The following is a 26,047-nucleotide window of genomic DNA, read 5'->3' on the forward strand; positions in this document are numbered from 1 at the left end:
AAGTTCTTAACCTGAGGTAATATTTCTGGGTTAGCAGAGTCTGTAACATGAAGCGTATGTAACCCGAAGCCTATGTAACCCAAGGTACCACTGTATTTGGGACATCCCGAATTGGTAGAAGATGCCCCTGCTTTTCCTCCCAATCCCAAATGTCCCAATTTTGCTCCCCTGCACTGGTCGCACTAGAGCAAGGGATCAAAAGACAGGCATTTTTTTTTATAGTTCTGCTGTGGTGTGAGTCCAGAAGCAGGACCAAAAAATGGAAGAAAAACTTACCTTGACCTCCTGTTCCGGAAGTTCGTCTGTGGTGCCGGAAGGTGGTGTCAGAGGCTGGTTCAGTCTGTGCCACATCAGGAGACATGCAACCTCTGACCTTGGGTCAGGAGATGCAGTGCACACTGGGCCGGCCTTCTGGCAAGCCGCACCAGGCCATGCCACTTCTCCCGAAGGAAATCAGAGGTTGCTACCATTTTCGGTAGTAGTTAGGCGTACACCATAATGTGATGTTGCAGAAGACCAGTGCCACCCTGCCCTGGTTTTCTGCAACATCACATTATAGAATCATAGAATCATAGAGTTGGAAGAGACCACAAGGGCCATCGAGTCCAACCCCCTGCCAAGCAGGAAACACCATCAGAGCACTCCTGACATATGGTTGTCAAGCCTCTGCTTAAAGACCTCCAAAGCAGGAGACTCCACCACACTCCTTGGCAGCAAATTCCACTGTCGAACAGCTCTTACTGTCAGGAAGTTCTTCCTAATGTTTAGGTGGAATCTTCTTTCTTGTAGTTTGGATGCATTGCTCCGTGTCCGCTTCTCTGGAGCAGCAGAAAACAACCTTTCTCCCTCCTCTATGTGACATCCTTTTATATATTTGAACATGGCTATCATATCACCCCTTAACCTCCTCTTCTCCAGGCTAAACATGCCCAGCTCCCTTAGCCGTTCCTCATAAGGCATCATTTCCAGGCCTTTGACAATTTGGTTGCCCTCCTCTGGACACGTTCCAGTTTGTCAGTGTCCTTCTTGAATTGTGGTGCCCAGAACTGGACACAGTACTCCAGGTGAGGTCTGACCAGAGCAGAATACAGTGGCACTATTACTTCCCTTGATCTAGATGCTATACTCCTATTGATGCAGCCCAGAATTGCATTGGCTTTTTTAGCTGCCGCGTCACACTGTTGGCTCATGTCAAGTTTGTGGTCAACCAAGACTCCTAGATCCATTTCACATGTACTGCTCTCAAGCCAGGTGTCCCCCATCTTGTATTTGTGCCTCTCATTTTTTTTGCCCAAGTGCAATACTTTACATTTCTCCCTGTTAAAGTTCATCTTGTTTGTTTTGGCCCAGTTCTCTAATCTGTCAAGGTCGTTTTGAAGTGTGATCCTGTCCTCTGGGGTGTTAGCCACCCCTCCCAGTTTGGTGTCATCTGCAAATTTGATCAGGATGCCCTTGAGTCCATCATCCAAGTCGTTATGGTGTACACCTAACTACTACCAAAAATGGCAGCAACCTCTGATTTCCTGCAATATTAAATTCAGCTCATCAGTGATGTTGGGGTGTTTTACTTCTCCCGAAGGGGCACCGGCCCGGTGTGCCTGCTGGAAGGTCGGCCTGACCTGTGTTGTATCTCCTGAGGCTGTGGAGGCTGACGCTGGCCTATGGAAGGCTGGCTTAGCCTTCCAGAAGGAGCCGCAGCCGACACTCCCACAGGCTGTGGAGGAGGGTGGCTGGAGAAAGGTAGGTGGACGGGAGGGAGGGGAGGGGTGAGAGAGGAAGTGTCAGTGTCAGGGGGGATGGACAGGGTCAGCGGGGTGGCGGTGGGGTGTTCCGAAATGCCCTCCCAAAGTATTGGTGGGGGTATGCACTGTATTTAGAAGGGGGGGGAGTCAAGGTGATTTGTTATTCCAGGATAAACATTACTGCAGCCTCACTCATCAGATAAAATGATCAGGAGCAGAGGTCAGTTTCAATCCCTTGCAGTAAGAAAAAGAGCGCAAAATGGAGAGGAAATTACAATTTTAGCAATTGCTGGTTTTTGTTTTTATAGTCATACCTCGGGTTGTGAACGCTGCAGGTTGCAGGTTTTCAGGTTGTGGACTGCGCCGAACCCGGAAGTCCTGGAACGGGTCACTTCCTGGTTTTGGCGCTCGTGCATGCGCAGAGGCACCAAATCACATCATGCACATGTGCAGACACAGTGCTTCAGGCTGTGAACGCTGTGGGTTGCAAACGTGCCTCCTGCACGGATCACGTTCGCAACCAGAGGTATGACTGTATTTTAATCTCTTAACAGCCAGCTTGTTGTCAGTTGCATTTGGCCCCTCAAGAGCTTCACAGTGCTAGCCTCCAGGTTGTAGAAAGCTGCACACACAAGAAAACACACCTTGAACCCTCAGGTTCTCTGTAGGAAGGCTGCAAAATGGGACGCTGAGCTTCCTATGAACTTGCAGTCCTGGCACCAATGGGAGAGCCCGATGGAGCCCGTTGCAGCCATTGGTGGGCCCGAGGGGGACCCCTTGGCTGTGGAATATTGAGGGGGCCCGGCCACCTCATTGATTTTTTTTTGGGGGGGGTCTCCCTTCCGGCCTCCCCATAGATGGTGCTTCAGGACAGTAGATATGACACCTGGCTGATAGTCAAGTTGAGGTGTCTCCATAGAGCAGTTACCCTGATACCCAAATCCTGATGTCTATATTGTATGGTACGTACCTCCTGATGAGACGGCATCTGCAGGAGGCCCTCATCCGCAAAGTGGCTGGGAATATAAGGGGTCAGGCAATCTTCCAGGTACCCCAATCCTAAGCTGTCTAGGGCTTTGTACACCCAAACCAGTGGCTTGATCTTAGCCAGGTAGCTGTTTTCACCTGTGAAGTGCCTTTATCGATTCATCTCAGTTTAGTTGGGTCAGAGACCTCAGAAGAACAGGAAAAGGCAGGGAAGGAGAGAGGAGGGGATCTGTAAATGAGTCATTTGACTTGGAGGCATTGCTGCTCATGTTTCAGTCATTAAATTGCTGACTCTCACAGAGGCTTGTGCAACACAGGGCTTTAATGATGTTAAAGTGATTTCTTTCTTCCTTCCCTTTTGCCGTTTTAATTGTATAAAGGATCCAGCATGAACAATCAGCTTTGCTGAGAAACCTCTTAGGTAAAATTAGCTTATGAATAAGCGGGTTGTTACACTCCCAGTTCTGGTGGTAAAAGAAGACTTAATAATAAAGGTCTTGATTGTGCTAGGGAGCTAACAAGATCCTTAAAAAACAAAACAAAAAACCAAACAAACCTAAAGTGAGCTACTCTAGCATTCAGAAACATATATATGAAGCTAACAGAGGGAGTTGTCTTGACAAGAGAGGCTGGAAGTCTGTCTGGACCACTGAGAATGTCTTGACATGATCTAGGCTTCAAGAAAACTCATCAGTGTCTTGTCTTTGGTTAACAAGGTTGAGAAAACCAGACTTTGGGAAGTCTCCTGAATTCTTAAAAGAGTTGCACAAAAGAATGTCCACTCTTTGTAGCTGTTCCTGCCATGTTGATGAGAGTCACTAGATGACATGTCTATCATGATGCTTAAATTATGCCTCTGAATACATGTTGCTAGGAATCAGAGGAGTGGAGAGGACTCCTGTCTAGGCTGAAGGCTTCCCACAGGTATCTTGGCCACTGTGAGAAGAGGATCTTGGCCACTGTGAGAAGAGGATGTTGGATTAAATGAGCCATTGGCCTGATCCAGCAGGGTTGCCTTACGTTCTTATGAACTCCAGTGTCCAGAAGTAAACTGGGAACACCAGTTGCTGAGAAGATGGCATCTTATATGAACACACAAAACTGGCTGACACGGTATGAGAACATTGCTCTATGCAGCTCAGAACCGTATGCATGGATGGGTAGCGACTCTAGAAATGAGTATTTTCCAAATGCATTTGGCAATGGCGGTAATGATTTATTATTTATTAAATGTATAGGCCGCCCTTCATTCAAAGATCACAGGGCAGTTTGCAACATAAAAATACAAAATGAAAACACAATCCCCTCTCATAATATTGCATAACCGTCATCACCACCACAAAAAGATGTCAGGCATTGAATCTCTTGCCCACAATCCCCACTCCCTACCACTAAATGGTCAGCTTAACAATCAGTCCCTTTTCCCAGGGGAACTCTGGGAATTGAAGCTTGGGGACATGGGGATTGAACTCTCAATGGCCTTACATGCAGTTCTCAGAATTCTACGGCAGAAGCCATAATTGCTTAAAGTGGTATCATAGTGTGAATGTTGCCGAATTCCAGTTCTGTCTTTATCATCCTCCCTGCTGAGTCTTATAAGGGCGTCACTGAGATTAAGGAACAGAAAGTTGACCCCCCAGTGCCGCTGCCTGGACTGGATGTAAGCAGGCAGGCAGGCAGGCAGGCAGGTGGAGGCTGGCTGAGAGTAGACTGAGGTTGGTGGGGCACTACCCGCTTTGCCCTAATGCACCAGGCACTCCTGTGCCTATTGGCATTGTGTCTGCATTGTTCTGGAGTCTTGCATGAAGGAACAGCTGCATTTTCTGCTTTTTGTCTTCCATTTTGAGCAGGGCCTGTTGCCAAGCGAAATGGCTGGCTGACTTGGTTTGTATGCCAGTTCTGATACCACCCTGTACATCCCATGCTCTTTGATCTGTAACAACAGCCTCCAAGTGTTTTCATCGCTGATTTGCTTTCAGGGAGGTGTACAAATCTCCTCATTACATCTGCTAGTTTGTGAATTTGCAGGCACAAACATCTCGAAATGCAAACTTATTACTTGGCTACCCTTGCATGCAAATTTCAAATTTAATATCGTGCTGCAAGGTCTGTTCATTTTTATGCAAATTCATGGAGGAGATTATATTTTGCTGTTGTAAATTAGAAACTACAGCAGGTTATATGGGATGTGCATGGGGGGGAAGCATGGTTTTTTTTTTGTTTAAAATCATTTGAACAAAACACAGAGAAGAAAGGGCTTGAATAGCAAACACCATTTATAGCAGATCATTCTTGGTGCCAAAAGAAGAAACAAGGATTGTTGCAAGTGCCTATGAGATTGCCTTGCCTAGTTTCCCTAAACTAGCAGAAAGCCAATGATTTAAAAGCACATTGAGTTGGGTTACAGAGAAGCAAAATCTGCTTGGCAAAAGGACTGATAGTGCCCTGTGCACGGTTCCCAGTGCTTTGCTCTGGAGGCTGAGATTGACTTATTTGTAAAGCCGCCATTCTAAACCAAAACAGCTGCTCTTCAAAATTTGCACTTCTCCGAATTTTGCAATGCAGTTGCCTAGCCAAGTACAGTAGTACCTCGGTTTTCGTTAATAATAATAATACTAATAATACTAATAATAATAATAATTTTGTTATTTCTACCCCGCCCATCTGACTGGGTTTCCCCAGCAAATGCTTCTGTTTTCGAACGCACCTCGGAAGTCCAACTGCTTCCGCTGAGTGTTTCGCAGTTTTCTCAATTAGATTTGCAGACCACCCTTTGCGCCTCAGTTTTTGAAAGTTTCAGAAGTCAAATGGTCTTCTGGAATGGATTACTTTTGAGAACTGAGGTACCACTATAATGTGTACAAAAATACACATGCTATGGCAAAGTGTGCAAAAAATGCATCTATTCATGAAAGTAACATAAAAATGCATTCTATTAGAGAAATCGCTTTGCAAAAATGTGCATGTTAGGCACAACTGCATACAAAAATGTGTGCTAGGAGAAATTCACTGGGCACTTTTACAGGCTAAGGGGATGCGAACCTGAAGTGCACACCAAAGCCCTACCAGCGTTGACCCAGATGTGCATACCAAGTCTAAATGGCACCCCAAGGTCCTCCAAAGCCAAGCCAGCATTGGGCAACCTAGGAGTGCCCTTAACCCAGCAATGCCACTGATATCCACTCCACCAGACGCACAAACTATATTTCCTGCCTAGGCCAAAAGCAGAAAAACTTCCATCATTATGAAGTAGGTAAAAAAGGCAGCCCAAGGCCAATCAGGGACTCCCCTCAAAAAATTCCTATTCTGCCCCTAAACAAGCATTAAGATAGGGTTGCCATATTTTAAAAAGTGAATATCCAGACATGAAAGTTGTTGAGCTTATTTGTGTTGGTTTTCTTTCTTCTTTTTGCCAAAGTTGTTGAGCAGCTTAGCCCTATGTTCGGATTTCCCAGGATATTTCAGTGATTTCTGCCTGGGCAATGCTTAAGGGAGTTGAATAGCGGCTATGTCCTGGAAATTCTGGCATCCCTGGTTAAGAAGCTCATACTGCATAGGTGTCAGGGACTGTGCTGAGGAGGGCTGCACTGGGGAGGAATGGTGGGAGCCTCTCCCTCTCCCTCCCCCTGCTCCTGATCAGGACCCTGAATCTTCCCAGGATCAGGAGGACAGTATAGATTTGGAACAGTGGTTTGCAGAGGGGCATAGTTCAGAAGGCAGAAGCTGGGAAGTACTGGGTGGGGAACAGCTAGGAGGAGAAGCACTGGGAGAGAGATAACAGACTCACTTTCTCTGGAAAGTGTTCATCTGCTCAACCCAAGGTCAAGAAGAGCAGATAAGGTGGCAGCACAGAAAGCACAGTGGTTATGAGATCAATCTCAAGGCGCGGTAGTGACTCGGGTGACTAGGGAGGAAGTGGGTGTAACCCTTAATTGGGAGCACCTTAATTCCTAGGAAATGTATTCTTTCTTCTCTCGCTGTGATCGTTAGAGTTTCAAACTGGTAAGAAGACTCCTTTCTCTTTGTTCTGCTTATCTACTGCCAAAGGGGGGTGGGGAGGAACCTGGTTCCCCGAAGCCTGACAATAGGGAAGGTGGAGAGTTTGAGGAGGGGCCAGCTGATAAACTTGGTCTCTCTCTACTCCAGTCTGATGGGCTCCCCACAACCATGTGGTCGTCCTCAACTTCTGCCGTGAGATAAACCATCCCAGGTCTTCTTCAAGGGGGTGGGGGTGGCAAAGGAACTCCCCTTTGAAGGTGGAAGTAGCATTTCAAAAAGGCTCTTTCCTTTTGCAGATGCAGGGGTGTATTTTTTTGCAGTGTTCCCAGCTGTGGAAGGAGGTCCATAGAAAGTGATGTAGTCTCTCGTCTGCCCTTCAAATGATCTGAACATGCATCATGTCTGGAGCTTGTCAACACAACCTCATTCCCCACGTTTGCTCTGTCCACAGTGAAAGTCTGAAAGGGATTCATGTGTAATGACGTAATTAGAGCATGGAGTAGCCAGCTAATTTTTGAACGTGAGGGGAAATTATCTTGATATTCTTTTTTTAAAAACAATGGGGAAAGCCAAATGCATTCCACATGAATTCAAATGACAAGAACATAAGATCAGAATGAACAAAGAACAATATCAAATACGCAAATATATAAACATGCGCTAATGATTACAAATTTCTCCACACAAATTCATATTTAGAAGGTATAAGAGACTGGAAAGGTTAACTATTCATGTGCAATGTAAAATTCTTTCACACTGCTACATAGTCTTCTAGTTTGGTTTGTACTCCTAAAGTGCACAAATACAGTGGTACCTCGGGTTACATATGCTTCAGGTTACATACGCTTCAGGTTACAGACTCCGCTAACCCAGAAATAGTACCTCAGGTTAAAAACTTTGCTTCAGGATGAGAACAGAAATTGTGCTCCGGCAGCGTGGCAGCAGCAGGAGGTCCCATTAGCTAAAGTGGTGCTTCAGGTTAAGAACAGTTTCAGGTTAAGAACAGACCTCTGGAACGAATTAAGTACTTAACCCGAGGTACCACTATAATGAGAGAGGCCTCCTCTGCACCATACATTTATTCCCAGAGTGGTTAATCAATCAATCCCTGGGAATTGCAGCTCTGAGGGAAATAGTGATATTACAGCAGGTCTCAGAACCTTCAACAAACTACAGTTCCCATCATCCTTCGAAGGAAGCCTTGACTGTTTAAAGTGGCAGGATACTGCTTAGAATGTATTGTGTTAGTGAGGCCTAATTTACTCAGAAATTGCTGTAAATAACAGCTCTCTAAAATAAATGCTAATGCATCATTCCATGCCTGTGAAATAGCTCAGTGTGCTGCCACCAAATAAATCATTACGAGTTTACAAAGAGCAAGAGCACTTTCTCCATCCAATAAAGATAATAAAAGTAATCTCGGTCTCTTAAAGGTAAAGGTAAAGGGACCCCTGACCATTAGGTCCAGTCGTGGCCGACTCTGGGGTTGTGGCACTCATCTCGCTTTATTGGCCGAGGGAGCCGGCGTACAGCTTCCGGGTTGTGTGGCCAGCATGACTAAGCCACTTCTGGCGAAGCAGAGCAGTGCACAGAAACACCGTTTACCTTCCCGCCGGAGTGGTACCTATTTATCTACCTGCACTTTGATGTGCTTTTGAACTGCTAGGTTGGCAGGAGCAGGGACCGAGCAATGGGAGCTCACCCTGTTGCCGGGATTCGAACCGTGACCTTCTGATCGGCAAGTCCTAGGCTCTGTGGTTTAACTCACAGTGCCACCCGCATCCCTTGCTCTGTCTCTTATGGGGACATTAATATTTGCGACCACTTGCCCCCAAAAGGATTTTACTGCTGGACAGATTTAACAGATGCCCCAGTGAATGCCTCTTTTGTTGCAACAACAACAACATGGTGACAATGGGCTTGTCCACACTCTCACTTGTCCCATATCTAGAAAGCACGGGCCTGAGTGCTTTTCCCTTTGTACCACTCCTTTCCCAAGGAAAGCCCTCTCTTTCGTGCTAACCCAGAGCAAGCATCAATCTGGAGAAAATCCGAATTGCCACTTGTCCCGGTTGAGCGCTGAAGAGTGGTTTTTCCCCAGCGGGGGAAGGAAGTGGGACAATAAGAAGTGTGGGCAAGCCCTATGGTGCACAGACGGCTAACCACATTCAAAAGAACGGGTATAAACATTGCTGCAGGCAGGCTCTCCATTTCTTCAATAGAAACCATGCGGTGCAGCAGGGCAGCAATATATATAGTGCTGAAAAGAGGAAATTGGTTTCTGTGGGTAAATTTGGACACGATAAAGAATGTTTCTGGGGTCCTTCCTGGTTAACAAAGAATTTGTCATGTGTGAAAATTTAATTAAAAAGTGGTTAGACTCTAGTGAGCCTATACGTTCAGTAGAAAATGAATATTTTCTCCTTTCCGGGTCCACAATCTTATTAGTGAATGTTTTGTAGGGGGATATTGTTTCAATGGTTGTTTGGTTGGTTTTAACTATTCCCATCCCTGAAAGCCGAGAGCACTTAATAACTACACATACAGTTGGTTTAAAAAAGAAAGAAAGAAAAAAAAGGTTGTGTTGCCAACATTTGTGTAAAACATTTCTCTAACCTAGTTTCCCCCAGATATTTGTACTGCAATGACTCCCATTACTCCTGGCCAGGCTGGGTCTGATAGGGGCTACATTCAACCAAGGTCTCTATAAATGTCTCTGTGTGTACTAAGTTAATCATCAGAGGTCCTTTTGCCATCTGAAGTATGGCAACTGGCTACCAGTGAAAAGGCCATCAAGGTGGGGATGCCCCAGTTGCGCAATGCTCTCCAGAACAGCTCTCCAAACACTTCCGACTCTGATGAACTGAAGCTTTCATGATTGAAGGCTGCCTCACAGGGGTAAGCAACCTTTTTCAGCTGTGGGCCAGTCCACCATCCCTCAGACCATGTGGTGGGCCAGACTATATTTTTTGAGGGGAAATGAACGAATTCCTGTGCCTCACAAATAACCCAGTGATGCATTTTAAATAAAAGGACACATTCTACTCATGTAAAAACACGCTGATTCCCAGACCGTCCACAGGCTGGATTTAGAAGGCGATTGGGCCGCATCCAGCCCCTGGGCCTTAGGTTGCCTACCCCTGCTCTAGAAGCATCACAGTCCAACATGAGATGTGCCCTTATCTCCCATATCTCCCTAGGAACAAATTCCACAATTATGAGATTTCTTCTCACATAAGCCATAATGCATACTGTCCAAGTGTGCTAAGGGGATATGGAATTCTGAAAGCCATCCTGGCTTCTGATTTGATCCTGGAATGTCCCTATTTCCCCCATCAGTGCCACTGCCATTGAGCTGGGGTTGTGTGGGTGAGCATGAGTCAGTGCTTGTCTTGAGCAATGGTGGCAGCAGCAGCAGCAGTGGCAGCTGCAAGGGAGACCATGTTGCCTCTCCATGGCTGCTGCTGCTGGCATCCCCTCTTGGGCAGCTCGTTGCAGCTGCTGGAGAGCAGGCAAGGAGTAGGAGAGGCTGCCACTATCACCGAGGCCCGGCCTCACGTGATGCACTGGCTCCAAGGTTCAGGCAGGGAGCAGGGTAGTGGAAATGCTCTGCGGGGTGGAGGAGGATGAAAACGGGTCGAGGAGGGTCAGTTTGGTGGTGGTGGTGAGTCAGAAATGTCCCTATGTACATCTGAGGAATGTTGGAGGGTATGCATAATGTGAGTAGGAGTCCGGCAGAGACACATGCCCAACTGGCATGTTCTCCCCCTCCTGGTCATTCGTTTGGGAGATTCAAAATCTTGCTCCAGCCAGAACATCACAGCAACCTCAGAGGCATCAGCACACTTCAGCAGAGTATAGGCTGTCGGCGTACAGCTTACAGACTCAGTAGCTCAGCTTTTTGGCTAAACTACGTTTATTTGCACATATACTCTTGGAGCATCGTAACTCAGCTCCTTCCTCTTCAGCATCAGACAGCAAAAAGAAAACAAAGGACAAAAGTCCTACACCACAGAAACACAGTAATAAAAACATCCTGTCTCCGTCACTTCCCAGAATGTGGAATAAAAACATACACCATCGTGTGGTAAAACCAGTCCCATGACTGCAACACAGGGAAAGAATCCTAACACCCTGACCTTTGGCCAGGAATGAGTCTCGATCAGATATGCATGCCAAATGTAAGAACATAAAAATGGCCTTCTGGATCAGCCTAGTAGCCTATCTAGTCTCACATTCTGTTGCGTGGCAAGTCCCCTCCCCCATGTGAAATGAAGACACTGGACACATTATTTAAGGTTAATGGGCATAAAAAGGCCACAACTTTATTGATTACAGAATTGAAAGGTATTGGCCTTAGGCATTGGCTCCTAACGACTACCCGGCATGGAGACCGGGAAGGGTTATCCACAAGCCGTGGGAGTCCTGTTGAAGTACGCCAACTAGGATCCCACGGGTGTCACCGCTCTGGGGTGTGCCGGAGGCGCTTACCTCCCTAGGTTTCGGACAAGGCAACGCCCCCTGGAGTCCTCTACCGGACTACCCTTTCCTTGGGGGAAGGTGATGGCGCTTCCTTCCCCCCCATTCATTTGCATAACCATAGACCCCTGCCAATGCCTAACCGCCACTCGAGCAAAGCTCGCCGCCAATACCTTCAAACCTGTAACCAACTCCTAATCCCTGCTATGATGTCCCATAGTGTCCAACTAGATGCCTATGGGAAGCCTTCAAGCAGATCCTGAGCGCTACAACGCTCTTTCCTCCTGTGGCTTCCAGCAACAGGTATTCAGAACACTGCCTCAGGGTTAGCAGCCACTCATGGCGTTATTCTCCCTGAAAACATTTTCAGCCTATGCTCATCTTCCTTAGGGATATTTGGTTAAACAAGATATAAGAAGAGCCTTTCTGGATCAAAGACAAGAGTCCGTCTAGCTCAGCGTCCTGCTTCCCAAATTGCTCAGCCAGCAACACCACAAAGAGAGCATCAAGGCAATAACTTTTCACCACTGTTGCTCCCCAGCCCCTGGTAGCAACAGGGAAGGACCACACACCAGTGGCCGAGCAGCTGTTCTGCATGTCAGATATCCTGGGTTCAACCCCCAGGTTCCCCAAGTAGGGTTGAAAAGGACTTCTATCTGAAACCCAGAAGAGTCACTACCTGGCAGTGTAGGCAAGGGTTTAGGGACCTGTGAACTTTCTGATATTGCTGGACTCTGGCTTCTGTCACCCCTGACAACTGGCCATGCCGGAAATGGGGTTGATAGGATCTGGAATCCATCAAAATCTGAAAGGCCACACGTATTTCCCCTACCCCTGTTTAATATAATATTGAATTAGATGCACTTTGGAGAGCGGTGGAGCCCTAGATTTGCATCCAAAATATTCCAGGTTCAACCCCCTGTTGTTGTCAGTAAAAAGGATTGATGGTTTTTAAAAATCGTATTAATTTAATTTAGAGCATTTGTTCCCCACGGGGGTGGGGGGTGGGGGGAAGCCCCAGGCATATATTTTTTTTCAGGGGCACAATCAGGCACCCCCCACAATGGGTATGGAGCCCTGGCAGCTGAGGCAGGGTGGAAGGTGGGCTGGTCTAGTAGGCAGGTGGATGGAGGCAGCATGCAAGGAGCCTGTTGGAGGCGCCCCACCCCCGGTTCATGCCCCCATCCCAGCTGCCCAGTCCACCAGAGGGACGCAGCACTTGCCTTGCCCTGGGCTTTGGCAACCCACGTGATGCTGCTGCCTCACTCTTCAACCAAAAGGGCTCCCAGCGCAGCTTACATACTGTCAATTAAAACAACAGTCCTTGCCTGCAGGTTTACAATCAAAAATATCATGACACATAAGGAGAAAGCGACAAGGAGGGTAGAGGTGGGGAAGCAAACATGCACATTAAATTGTTCCATAGTAGTTCTGTGTGACTTGTGGCCCATCTGTGTTGGGAATACAATATCCTCAGGGTTTTCTGTTATCTCCCTACCTTAAGAATCCGACCGTACCAAACTATCGTCATCTGCTTTTCTAAAGTCAGATTAAATGTCTTCCCATCTGAAGTGTTGAGTGGAAGATTGGCTGGCATCCCATACCAAGCTAGGCAGTGCCCATGTTCCCAGGATGTTGAATGCATGGAACACATTTTATTACACTGTGTGGTTTGTATAAACGGGTTAGACGGCGTCTAATCCAAACCAATATTAACACGACAACCTGGAGTTGCCGACTCATTTTACGTGTAGGTTCTCCTTGAGGATAAGACTGATAACTATTACACTGGCTGTAGCTAAATGTCTCTCAGAGGCAGTAAGAATCAGAAATCAGTATCTGTGGGCTAAAGCTCCTTGGTTGGCTAGCAAGGCCGCTCCTCCGCCTTAATAGTTGTTGATATATACCATCGTTGTACTGTGCATTTTGGGTTTATGGACCGCAATAAAGCTGTATATATGTAGTTCTTATAATGAGCAGCTACTGTAGAAACATTTCAGGGGCAAGAGGTGTTGGATGGAGTTGGCCCCTCTGCAAACATAGCAGGGGGCTGAGGAAAGAGAATCTCTGGCATCCAGGAGACACCCAGTGCAAGCAACACTGAGGTTGATGGACCAATGGTTGGATTTGGGACAAGCAACAGTGTATACTTTGCACCAAAAAACCCAACAAGTTCAATGGTCAGCATCTCCCAGTAGGGCTGGAAAGACTCCCGTCCGAAACTCTGGAAAGTTGCTGTCAGACAGGGTTGGCCAACAGTCTGACTCATTATAAAGTAGCTTCCAATAATAATGATAATAATGATGATAATAATTTATTATTTATACCCTGCCTATCTGGTTGGGCTTCTCCAGCCACTCTGGGCAGCTTCCAACAAAATATTAAAATACAGTAATGCATCAAACATTAAAAGTTTCTCTAAACAGGGCTGCCTTCAGATGTCTTCTAAAAGTCTGGTAGTTGTTGTTGTCTTTGACATCTGGTGGGAGGGCCTTCCACAGGGTGGGTGCCACTACCGAGAAGGCCCTCTGCCTGGTCTCCTGTAACTTGGCTTCTCGCAGTGAGGGAGCCGCCAGAAGGCCCTCGGCGCTGGACCTCAGTGTCTGGGTAGAGCAATGGGGGTGGAGACGCTCATTCAGGTATACTGGACCAAGGCCGTTTAGGGCTTTAAAGGTCAGCACCAACACTTTGAATTGTGCTCGGAATTGTCCTAGACTGATGTTCAACGGCATACTGCCTCTGCTCTCAAGATATTCCACTTTGCCACCCGATTTGTGTGCTAACCGTGATGAAAAAGAAAAGGTCTCTCGCGTAATCTTATTATGATAATAATCTCAGGCAGACGCCCCACTCCCCATGCTTGTCGGCAGACAAACAGAGCCACGAAATGGAATGCAAGTGTTCGGTGATCTCTGCGGGAGTTTGTTTATGACACAAGATAACTTGAGAAAGACCCCCCTCCCGTGCTAGCAAATGAAGTCTAAAGATTGACTTGTTTAAGCGGAGGAATAATGCATACTTTTAAAAATGCGTCAGCTTTTAAAGGAAGGTTGATGAAGTGGGTTCTTTGTACCCCTGGACTGTGTGTTATTTTCTCTTTTTTGGCTCTGACACAGCAGAGGAAGTTTCATATCCACTAGCATTGGGGGTGGGGGCAGACTTAGCTTTGCAGGAACGTGTGTGTGAGTGTGTGTGTGTGTGTGGGTTACTCAATCACAATAGCATATAATCCAGACCTGGGGTGGGAAAGCTTTTTCATACTGAGGGCAGCATTCCGTTCTGGGGAACTTTCTGTGAGCTGCATGGCAACAGTGGGCAGGGCAAGGGAGAAAAGCATGAGGAGCAATGAATGCAAATTTTACTGTCGTACAGTAGGCTGGTTTTATATAACCTCCACCCAGACAAGCAAGATGCATGAGGACACATTCCAGCCAGGCACAGACATTTGTGAAGGTTGCAAAGCAGGTGAGGGGTGGTGGCCTGGGAAAGGGGTGGTGGCCTTAGGAGAGTCTGAGGACCAGATGGAAAGGACTGGAGGGCTGCATTTAGCCTGAGGTTCCCCATCTCTCTTGAAGGTACAAAAATGCTGTATGTGTAATCATCCCAAAGTGCCATCAATATGCTTGATACTTTAAAAAGGTAAAGGGACCCCTGACCATTAGGTCCAGTCGTGACTGACTCTGGGGTTGCGGCGCTCATCTCGCTTTATTAGCCGAGGGAGCCGGCGTCCAGCTTCCACGTCATGTGGCCAGCATGACTAAGACGCTTCTGGCGAACCAGAGCAGCTCACGGAAATGCCGTTTACCTTCCCGCTGGAGTGGTACCTATTTATCTACTTGCACTTTGACGTGCTTTCGAACTGCTAGGTTGGCAGGAGCAGGGACTGAGCAATGGGAGTTCACCCCATCGCGGGGATTCAAATCACCGACCTTCTGATTGGCAAGTCCTAGGCTCTGTGGTTTAACCCACAGCACAGGGCACAAAAAGAGTTGCCCCAGCTTACAAACTCTGATATAGAAGATGGAAGAGGAGAGGATGAGGCAGAGATAAACAAGGATAGAGCATTTGATTATTTCAGGCAGCAATCATATACAGTGGTACCTCAGGTTACAGACACTTCAGGTTACAGAAGCTTCAAGTTACAGACTGCGCTAACCCAGAAATAGTACCATGGGTTAACAACTTTGCTTCAGGATGAGAACAGAAATTGTGTGGCGGCGGCATGGCGGCAGCAGGAGGCCCCATTAGCTAAAGTGGTGCTTCAGGTTAAGAACAGTTTCAGGTTAAGAACGGACCTCCAGAACGAATTAAGTTCTTAATCTGAGGTACCACTGTACACACTTACCTGGCAGTCAGATCAACTGGATTCAATGCAGTACAGTCCTATACATGCCTACTCAGAAGTAAGACCTATTGAGCTCATTGGGGTGGTTATAGGTGACCCAGCTTTCAATGTTTTTTTTTGGGGGGGGGCAGATATTGGGGTGGTTATACACAATTCTACTTTTGACACTGTTTTGCTGATAGACGTAAAGCTTCGTTTCCAGTAGGTACATAGCTTCCTGCTGAAATCCTGTAACTTTGTCACTTTTCAAGCTACATAAGTTCTTTTGTTTTTGTCTCGTTTTGGTTGGCTAGAATGCAAGAGTACTCCTCCAGGCAGTAATAATGCAGTAAAGTAGGTGATGCGTCACAGACCAATTAATGATGTGTAGACAGTCCAATATAAAGCCAACCTAATGTCCTAATGTCCCACCTCAATGACCACCACTTTCCATATGAACCTACCTGGACCCTGGGATCATCTTCTCAGGCCCTTCTTAGTGTGACTCCACCATAAGAGGTCCAGAGGGTGGCAACATGAGAACAGGGCCTTTTCTGCAGTGGCTCCCTGTTTGTGGAATGCTTTCCCGAGGGAGGTTCGCCTGGTGCCTTCATTATACACCTTTAGACGCCAGGCAAAAACGTTCCTCTTTAACCAGGCCTTGGCTGGTTGACATCTGATGCCCTTTTAAAATGTGTTGGGGAGGTGAGAATTTTTGGGTTGTTCTTATTCTTATTATGTATTTTGTTCTTTTATGTTGTGAACAGCCCTGAGACCTGCGGGTATAGGGCAGTACACAAATTTTAATAATAATAATAATAATAATAATAATAATAATAATAATAATAATAATAATAATAATTGCATCAATGACATATTGCAGAATGAATTTGCAAAAAAAGTGCCAAGTCTAGAGGGGCCTCCTGCAAGGGTCTTGTTGCTTGTAGTAGTAATAGTAGGCTTGCTACAGGTCAGGAAAATTCCTGACATGTCCTAGTTTTCAGGTGTAAAAATGGCGCCAGGGAAAATGTCAGGGAAAACCCAGATGTATGGCAATGCGATGGAAAAAGCAGTGGAAACAGCTTTAAAAAAAGCGCTCAACAATTTGGGTTTGCTCCCAAATGGTGGGTTTCTTTTTGAAATATGGCAGCCCTAAGTAATAGTAAATCTCAGTCATGGTTTCACATTCTGCGAGATATACCCATCATCGCAAATGACGATCCCAGTATTATTTCTGTGGGCACTTAACTCTGCGATGAAAGAGAGACGATTGTTTTCAGGAGTGTCTCTCAATTTAATTCCAATTCACATCTCGCATGTGTAAACACATCACAGGCCTAAATGGAGTCGTTCTCCCGAGGGAGCTGACTGCACAAAGAGAGAGACACCTTTCAGCGGCATCTTCCTTCCCTTCTTTTTTGCCACTTTGGGCTACAATGCCCACACCGCCCAGGCAATTCTTCTGGAAGCTGTGAAGATCCCTCGGCCCCCTTTCAAAACGCTGGACGGCAATTTCTCCTGAAGTGCCGCGAAGTGGCAAGACAGTTGATTTGTGTAACAATGTAATAAGAGCCTGGAGTATCCAACATGAGTGCCTGGAATCTCCCAGCGGTGATGCGGGGTAGCCAAAATGCCAATCACGGCCTCATAGCTGCTGCTGAGAGCGGGTCCTTGTGCAGCGGAAGGCGTTCCCATGGCAACGGCGGGATTGAAGGGGAGGAAGCGATTGACAAATAGGTTACCGGGGGGGGGGGCACTTCATCACCTCTGCCTCAGAAGCAATTGAGACGCGGCACTTTTCTGGTTTAAGCTGGCTTTACGTCTGGAGAGACAGCATTAAAATAACCACAGGTTCAGGTGTGTCTGTTTTATTTTTTTAAAGTGTTAGGTACACACACACACACACACACTGCTGGAATCCTGCTCACAAAGGGGAAGGTAGTGGAAGCATTTGGACCCCACCAAGCCAGATCACTGACTTGCCATGGTGAGGGGGCTTGAATAATTCAGAGAAGCTATGAACTATGCTGAGCAGGGCACCCAAGATGGACAGGTCATAGTGGAGAGTTTTGACCAAACGTGATCCACCTGGAGGAGGAACCGGCAAGCCACTCCAGTATCCCTGCCAAGAAAACTCCATGGACCTTGCCAACAAAGGTCCGTATAGTTAAAGCTATGGTTTTCCCAGTAGTGATGTGTGGAAGTGAGAGCTCGACCATAAAGAAGGCTGATCGCCGAAGAATTGATGCTTTAGAATTATGGCGCTGGAGGAGACTCTTGAGAGTCCCATGGACTGCAAGAAGATCAAACCTATCCATTCTTAAGGAAACCAGCCCTGAGTGACCAAACTGCGAGAGGCAGTGGAAGACAGGAGTGCCTGGCGTGCTCTGGTCCATGGGGTCACGAAGAGTCGGACACGACTAAATGACTAAACAACAACAACAAAGCTCAGTCTGTCCTCAGCCATTCCCCAACTGCCTGCCTACGTTATTTAGAAACAGGTGACACTGCCTGTTTCCTTATCCCCAGTTCTGTTCTTGTAGAAATTAGCAGGGAGAAGAAGGATGGAAACCAAACCAGAATTAGCTGGCTCCGTTGAATATTGTTTGCAGACTGCAAAGCTGGGGCAAAGATTTCAGGAGCAAAGTAGGGAAGAGTTCTTATTGGTGGTGACAATGTCACGTGAGTCTGCAAGTGAGTGCACTTTTGGTTTTTTTATGAACAAGATTCCAGAGTGAGGGCATAAATAGTGCCCTCACTCTGATTCGGCTCCGTAATGATGCCGCACGAGTCTAAAGCCAAATGAGAGGGAGGGCAAAGCTGAAAGTTTTTTTGTTTTGTTTTATAAACAATGGATTCCAGGAGCTAGCCGCAAACATGATTGTTGATGGTGAAAGAACAGTGGAACACATGATGTTGATGAAAAAGACGAGTTGGGGAAAGGGCAGTTCTCATCTCCTGACATCCCCACTTGCAAACCAAGAAAGTTCTGAAGATCAGCTTTGGTTTAAATTACTTGTTTTATGGAGCTATTTAGCCACCTTCTGGATCTCGGTGGAACTGTTTGAAGAGTTGTCACAGATGACAGAACAAATTTGCTTTCTGCTGCTCCTGAGTCAAGTGACAAGGGAGAGGATTTTGATTAAACACTGAGGCAGAAGTTTCAGATGATGCAGGCTGTTCAGCGGTGCAGCTGTGCCTCAAAACGTGGTTGACTTGCTTTTTGTAAGGTATTTTAAAGCAGAGACTGAGTGGCCAATTTCCAGGGACTCATTGGAAGAGCTAGATGTCCGTTGAGGTCCCTTCCAAATTGATTCTGCTGCCATTAATAGCCAGGGCTGGAACCAAGAATCCACTGACCTGTGCACTGCTGCCCCAATGTGGTGGTTCTTTGCCCTGGCTTTTGACACCTGAAATGTCAGTTTTTAAGAACCACCTTGCATCTGTAGTTGTAAGTTGTTTTAAACTGTTTTGAACATTGTTTTTTAATTGTTGTAAACTGCCCTGGGACATTGTTAGAGACTCTGGCATGCTAACTAGTTAAGCAACCCCTGAGCGGGGTTGCCATTCTGTGATTGGACTTACGCTACTTGTTGAACGGTCCATTTATCCAGTCTGTATAACATTTACTGCACATGTAACTTGTTAAGATAGAGTTGTACGTTTATCCACTCCATGTTTACAGTATCTCCTGGCTTTGTCTTGCACATGGCACCTTAGTATGTTTGTTGCTTGAATGGTTACAAATCTATCTCTATTCTAGCTATTATTCTAGTAAATTTGGTTTTATACTTATAAGCCAGTTTGTGGTGTTGTTGTTTTGTTGTATTATTATTACTGTCACCACATTTTATACTTTGTGTATATAACATGTGACAGCAGCCACACCTGGTTTAGGTAGCCAAAGGGTGTCAAACTTTCAAAGGGACTCTGCATGGGAAGACAGACTCAAGCAGGTTTTCCTTCCTCTCTAGGAGAAGGAAAACTCTGATCCTAAACCTCCACACTCTTGCGGGATATCTTCAGGAGAAGAAAAGGCTAAGGAGTAAACCCTACACAAATCCAGAGTGCAGTCCCTAAGACGGTCGGATGGTGTCTCGTACGCCTCCTTCCGACAACTTCTGCTGCCAAACGTATTGCTCAGCTTTCCTTTGAACCACATCTGCAAGGCTGGTCTTGTCTGGGTAGCCCGGGACCTCCATAGCCACTGCCCAGGCTTGTGCCCTGGGGAGGTCACTTTGGTGCTGCTTAACAGCAGTTTGACTTCACCCCTGGAGGCACACTCCATTGTCTCTCAAGACAGACAGATGCCAGCTATAACAATTAGAGGCTGTTTTGGTTGGTGGGGCAGAAGAGGAGACAGAATATAGAGAGAGACCCAAGTGACTTGGATATGTTAGCATATGTATCTCTCTCTATGTGAGTTTCTCTATCCCTTTGTGGCATGCTTTTGCATTCTCTGACAGACTTGCATTAAGCAGAGCACACCACTGACTTTATTGATCCAACGTATCCCTGAAGATGTGTAACAGTAACGTGGTTTCAAACGGGTTAGTGCAACAACATCTGTCTCCTTTAAGATTCTGTGTAGTAAAACGTGGTTCCCCTTCCTTGATCATATGTTGTGCCTTTGTTCTCCAGTCTTTGATAAAGGCAGCTTATGCAGGCCCAATGGGAGTCTTCTTTTTTCTTTTCCTTTTAAAAAGAAACCCCCCCCCCCCGAACAAGGAAAGACACTTCATGCTTTATCACAAACTGTTTTGGAAACACTCATCACTTTTCAAAATCGCATGTCCCTGCCGATTGAGAAACAGCCAGGCCAAGGCTGTCCTTTTGCAGACATCAAACATTGGAATCCGACCTGTGTTTTTAATACCAAAATGTAACACTGCATTCAATTCATTCCCTTTCTCTAGCATTTCCCTTATATTTGAGCTTTCACACGATGTAAAAGCCACTTTGGGAAATCTGGTGGAATATAGCGGAAGTTTAACGCTCATTTCCATATTCATTGCTTCCAGGAAATCCATTTGCAACTGCATTAACCTAGAAAAGGGCGGGAGCAACGTGACCAAAATTGGGGTGCTGTTCCGGCATATGCAGTAGTTCTTTTCTTGCCATTTTTGTGGGTGAATTGTGGGGAAAGAGAAGCACACACCTGCAGAAAAAGGTGGAGAAGTGGCAATGTTGCCCAGTTACATAAACTATTGTTCTGCCACACCCCACCTTCTGGTTTGAATGAACACCAGCGTAATGTGATGGTGTCTCAGTCAAAAAGACTCTGTTCCATAATGCAACAGGTACTGCAATGTGAAAGGAGCATTAGAACATGAGGCAGAAATGCCAGTATTAGAATCAGAAAAAAACTAATGCATGTTAATGCATTTTCCATACCTGAATGCACCTATAGTCCTCAATTACAATTATCAATATTATTATTATTATCTGGTGAAAATTTAGATGCAGTGAATGTTTATCATTTTTTAATGAACCTGTTTGGTGCCATTGCCCTGGTGGCTGCTTCTTATTCTGTGCTATTCTCCCCTCCCTCCCCTTCTTTGAAGATTTAGTCACATGAGTGATTTTATCCAGTCATGGTCACGGAGGATGTGAGCGTGTTTCAGGGAGACCATCACCATATTTAGCTATTTAATGATATCAATTGATGCCGAATGCAGCCCCTCTCAGTGTCCCTCTTTTCCAAGGACAGACCCAGATTTACAGAAGCTGTCCCGGTTTCTGATTTGATCCCAGAATGTCCCGCTATTCCTTAAAAGCTAAAAGGTAAAGGACCCCTGACAGTTAAGTCCAATCGCAGAGGACCCTGGGGTTGCGGCGCTCATCTCGCTTTACAGGCCAAGGGAGACGGCATTTGTCCACAGACAGTTCTTCCAGGTCATGTGGCCAGCATGGCTAAGCCATTTTCTGGCACAACGGAACACTGAAACCAGGGCAGCGCATGGAAATGCCGTTTAGCTTCCTGCCGGAGCGGTACATATTTATCTACTTGCACATTTGGCGTGCTTTCAAGCTGCTAGGTTGGCAGGAACTGGGACCGAACTCACCCCATCGCGGGGATTTGAACCACCGACCTTCTGATCGGCAAGCCCAAGAGGCTCAGTGGTTTAGACCACAGTGCCACCCGCATCCCCGCTATTCCTTAGGATGCTCCTATTTTCATGGGAGGAATGTTGGAGGATATGGAGTTATGCGACCCCTAAGCCAAGGAGCTAAGTAACTCTACAACCTTTGGAAGACATCTGAAGGCAGCCCTGTATAGGGATGTTTTTAAATATTTAATGTTTTATTATGTTTATATATATATATAGGAAGCCACCCAGAGTGGCTGGGGCAACCCAGTCAGATGGGCAGGGTATAATAATAATAATAATAATAATAATAATAATAATAATAATACAGTGGTGCCTCGCAAGACGAAATTAATTCGTTCCGCAAGTCTCTTCGTCTTGCGAGTTTTTCGTCTTGCGATGCACGGTTTCCCATAGGAATGCATTGAAAATCAATTAATGCGTTCCTTAAGGAAACCGCCTTCAGACCAGGTCCGGGGACAGTCTGTCCCCGGACCTCTTCTGAAGGCTGGGGGGGGGACAAGGGCTTTTCTTCCCACCCCCAGCATTTTAAAAAACCCCGGGACAGCGGAGGACTTCTCCGCTGTCCGGGGCGATTTAAAAGCCCCTGGGAAGGCAGGCAGGGGGGACAAAGACTTTTGCCCCCCGCCCGCCTTCAGAAGGTGTTCCCGCCCCACCGCCCGGCTTCGGAGGAGGTCCGAGGACAGTGGGGAAGACGCGCTGCGCTTCCCCACTGTCCCGGATATTTCCCTATGGGCTGTCGTCTTGCGAAGCAAGCCCATAGGGAAATTCGTCTTGCGAAGCGCCTCCAAAACGGAAAACCCTTTCATCTAGCGGGTTTTCCGTCTTGCGAGGCGTTCGTCTTGCGAGGTACCACTGTAATAATAATAATTGAATAGGACGTCCCTGTTTTCATCAGAGAGGTGTTAGAGGGTATGTAAATGAAGACAATGTAAGCAGCTCAATAAACTTTTCTCACACTATAGGGAAAGGAAGCATTTTTCTACACCATGAAAAGGCCTGCAAAACAACCTCAAAGTGGTTTCGACTCTGCTTTGCTTTTCTGCCTCTTGCAATTTTGAGACGTGCATTATCCGCTTATCTTATAAGCCGATAAACATGAGAGCATCTGATCTCCAGCGTGGGGATGAAAAGCAGGCCTGGCCTTGTTGATTTGCCTAAACGATCTGAGCATTACAATTAGGAAGGGCTGCGTCCGCACAGATGACAACACAATTTAGCAACAATGGGACACAAAGCGAGGGATTTAACAAGGAACCAAATGTATTTGACACAGAGATCAAAACATATTGATGGCACCTCGCCACTTCAATAATTCCGCCGAGTCGAGCCCGGTTTACCCCTGTTTCTTTACACACATAACCCCTGATTAACCGTAAGTGGGTCTGTCATTTTGACAGCGCCAGATAAACCAATATCGAGTAATCTATTAAACATACCAGCCGCAAACCCGGAAGCGTGCTTCTTATTACATTGTTTTGGCAGTAATTAGACGAGTGATAAGATCATAAACAGACATGTTTGGTGAGCATTTTCCTGATAGTGTCCAGAGACACCTGGATTAGAGCTGAACATTGCAGACATGAGGGGAAGAAGAAGGGGGAGCGGGAAACATGCCAAGCATGGGATGAAACCCAGGGGAAAGCGGGGGGCAGGGAGTGTGTGTGTGTGTGTGTGTGAGAGAGAGAGAGAGAGAGAGAGCGCAGAAGCTGAGTGATGATTTCTGCAGTATGCACAAAGCAGACTTTTGTATCTTCAATGAAATTAGCTGCAGCCTTCCTTGTCTGAATGGCCACCGTGATGGATGGTCATTCGTTTAATGGGAAATGTACTTCAGCTGTTTTACAGCTTAAAAGCTTGCCTAATTGTGTTTTTGTAGATAAACATCTTCATTCAGACCACTTTTTGAAATAATGACTGTCCTTTTTAAAAATGAAGAAGAAAAGGCCTATGAGAGTTCGGAGGAGATGTCGCCGAGGGGACAATTCTTGGCAATCACAGCCCTCCCTCCTTCCATCCTGAGTATGAAAAAGACCAGCCTGAAACTTTTTGCTGCCTGAGGCAGAGGGTGCCAGTGCCTCAAAGCAAGATGCACGAGACCGAAGGACAGCCAACTCACTCCCCCACCTTCAATGGCCAGGGTGGTAGCTTAGTGGTAACTCATAAGGCTTGGTTTCCGGACCCTAGATCATCTTGCATACCCTCCAACATATCCCAGTGGAAAACTAGGCCATGCATCTTTCAGGGCCAAGCTCCCACATGAGTAATGCGACCCGTGCAAGAGCACAGCGCCCCCCCCCCAATTTGCATCTTTCAGGGCTGTGATTTTGCAGGAGCTAGGCGTCTTGTGTGAGAGCGCAGTCCCCCAAAATGGGATGTCCCAATTGAATTGGGACACTTGAGAGTATGGTCTTGGTCACCCTCCTCTGCACAGCTGTGTATGCTTCCTCTTACTTAAGCAGATGTGTACAGACTGAAATTGTATATCATCAATATGCTCTGTAAAATAATCAATGATTTCAGAGCTCATGTTGAGCTGGAATAATAGATTCCGTGGCCATTTGGGTTCTGTGTGTGTTCATGCTTTCGTGAGGCCCCTTAAGCTGTTTACATAGATGCAATCGTTTTGATTAAATAATAGATTTGTACCTTGGTTTTGGAACAGCTTTGTTCCCGAATGTTTTGGCTTCCGAACGCCGCAAACCCGGAAGTGGCTGTTCTGGTTTGCAAACTATTTTTGGAAGTTGAAAGTCGGACGGAGCTTCTGCGGCTTCCGATTGGCTGCAGGAGCTTCCTACAGCCAATCAGAAGCTGTGCTTTGGTTTCCGAATGTTTTGGAAGTCAAATGGACTTCCAGAACCGATTCCGTTCCACTTCCAAAGTATGACTGTAATAGCAAAGTTCTGCTCTCAGACTGTGTAGCAGGATACCCATTTGCATCAATGTTAGCACGTTCTTAGTGTTCTGATTTTTTTTTAATTATAAAAAAGAACAACACCAAGGATAACGAAGTGTGATGGCAACAGATCACAGACCCCCAACACATCCTTGGGAAGGTGTGAGCATCTCAATTGTTTGTGGAGAAGAATTTTTCATTGTGTCATTTGCAATTTGTGGTTAGCAAGTTGGGGGCTTGCTATGGAGAATCTGTTTTGCCATGTTGATGGTAAGGGCAGCTGCATGGAAGCCTGTGTGTTTAAATCATCTTAATGCCATATGGAACAGATTTGCCACCCTGCCTTGAACATACACAGCCGTTGTTTATTTCTAAAAATAAAATGCTTTCTCTGAGTAAGCAGATCACCTGTTCTCCCCTCCTCCCCCGCTGCCTCCATCCGCCGTGGGGTGTGTGTGACTGTTTGGGGCTGTTTGAGTATTCTGTTGCTGCTTTATTCCCAAAAGGGAGCTGAAAATCAACAGCCAGCAACAACAAGCTGTGTAAAACTAGGAGTCTTAAGCAGCAGGATGGCTCCGTTTACCATGGATGCAAAACAAGCAGCAGGGCACCTGGTGCAGTCCACCCCCAGGCAGAAGTGACTTACGCTCAGATTCTGTAAGATGCAGTCTTATTGATTTTTACAAGGGTGAGCAAGTCAGGCATCTCTCTAAGATTAGAGAGCAGAGTGGATTTCTGGGACAAGCAGTGCCTGATGGCCTGAAAACATCTACAGTGGTACCTCGGGTTACATACGCTTCAGGTTACATACGCTTCAGGTTACAGACTCCGCTAACCCAGAAATGGTGCTTCAGGTTAAGAACTTTGCTTCAGGATGAGAACAGAAATCGTACTCCGGTGGCGCGGCAGCAGGTGGCCCCATTAGCTAAAGTGGTGCTTCAGGTTGAGAACAGTTTCAGTTTAAGTACGGACCTCCGGAACGAATTAAGTACTTAACCTGAGGTACCACTGTACAGCTTTGAAAGGATTCTCCAGTCCCTCCAAGTGTCCCTATTTTCCAGGGACAGTCCCAAATTTACAGAAGCTGTCCTGGTTTCTGATTTGATCCCAGAATGTCCTGCTTTTCCTTAGGACATCCCTATTTTCATCAGAGAAATGTTGGAGGGTATGAGGTCTTTGTATAATGCTGCAATTGATGCAGCAACCCAATGCACTCCTTGGCATTCTCAACCAGTTCCCACATCTGTAAGGGAACGAGATCCTGCATCTCAAGCTTTCCCAACCTGGTGCCCTCTAGATGTTCTGGACTAGCAGTCCAGTCAGCCTCAGCTCTTGTGGCCAGCGGCCAGCAGCAACGGAAGGACCATAAGTTTCCCATCCTTGTTTTAGAACAGTGATGGCCAAACTTGGCCCTACAGCTGTTTTGGGACTACAATTCCCATCATCCCTGACCACTGGTCCTGTTAGCTAGGGATGATGGGAGTTGTAGTCCCAAAACAGCTGGAGGGCC

The 26,047-nt window shown here is 46.4% G+C and overlaps 2 protein-coding genes across 6 annotated transcripts in view; both read left to right on the top strand.

The window, feature by feature from the left end:
* The window catches only part of GTF2IRD1 (GTF2I repeat domain containing 1), a 1,520,245-nt gene that overhangs the window by 607,287 nt on the left and 886,911 nt on the right, over positions 1-26,047 (top strand). The window contains exon 24 of the transcript XR_014520034.1: positions 7,564-7,766. The gene's annotated coding sequence lies outside the window, so the exon portion shown is untranslated. The remainder of the gene's footprint in view (positions 1-7,563; positions 7,767-26,047) is intronic.
* Positions 1-26,047, top strand: part of AUTS2 (activator of transcription and developmental regulator AUTS2) — a 658,278-nt gene that overhangs the window by 76,179 nt on the left and 556,052 nt on the right. The window lies entirely within an intron of this gene.

This window comes from Podarcis liolepis (genome assembly GCF_965112155.1).
Source record: "Podarcis liolepis genome assembly, chromosome: 16".
In the NCBI taxonomy this organism is placed as follows: Eukaryota; Metazoa; Chordata; class Lepidosauria; order Squamata; family Lacertidae; genus Podarcis; species Podarcis liolepis.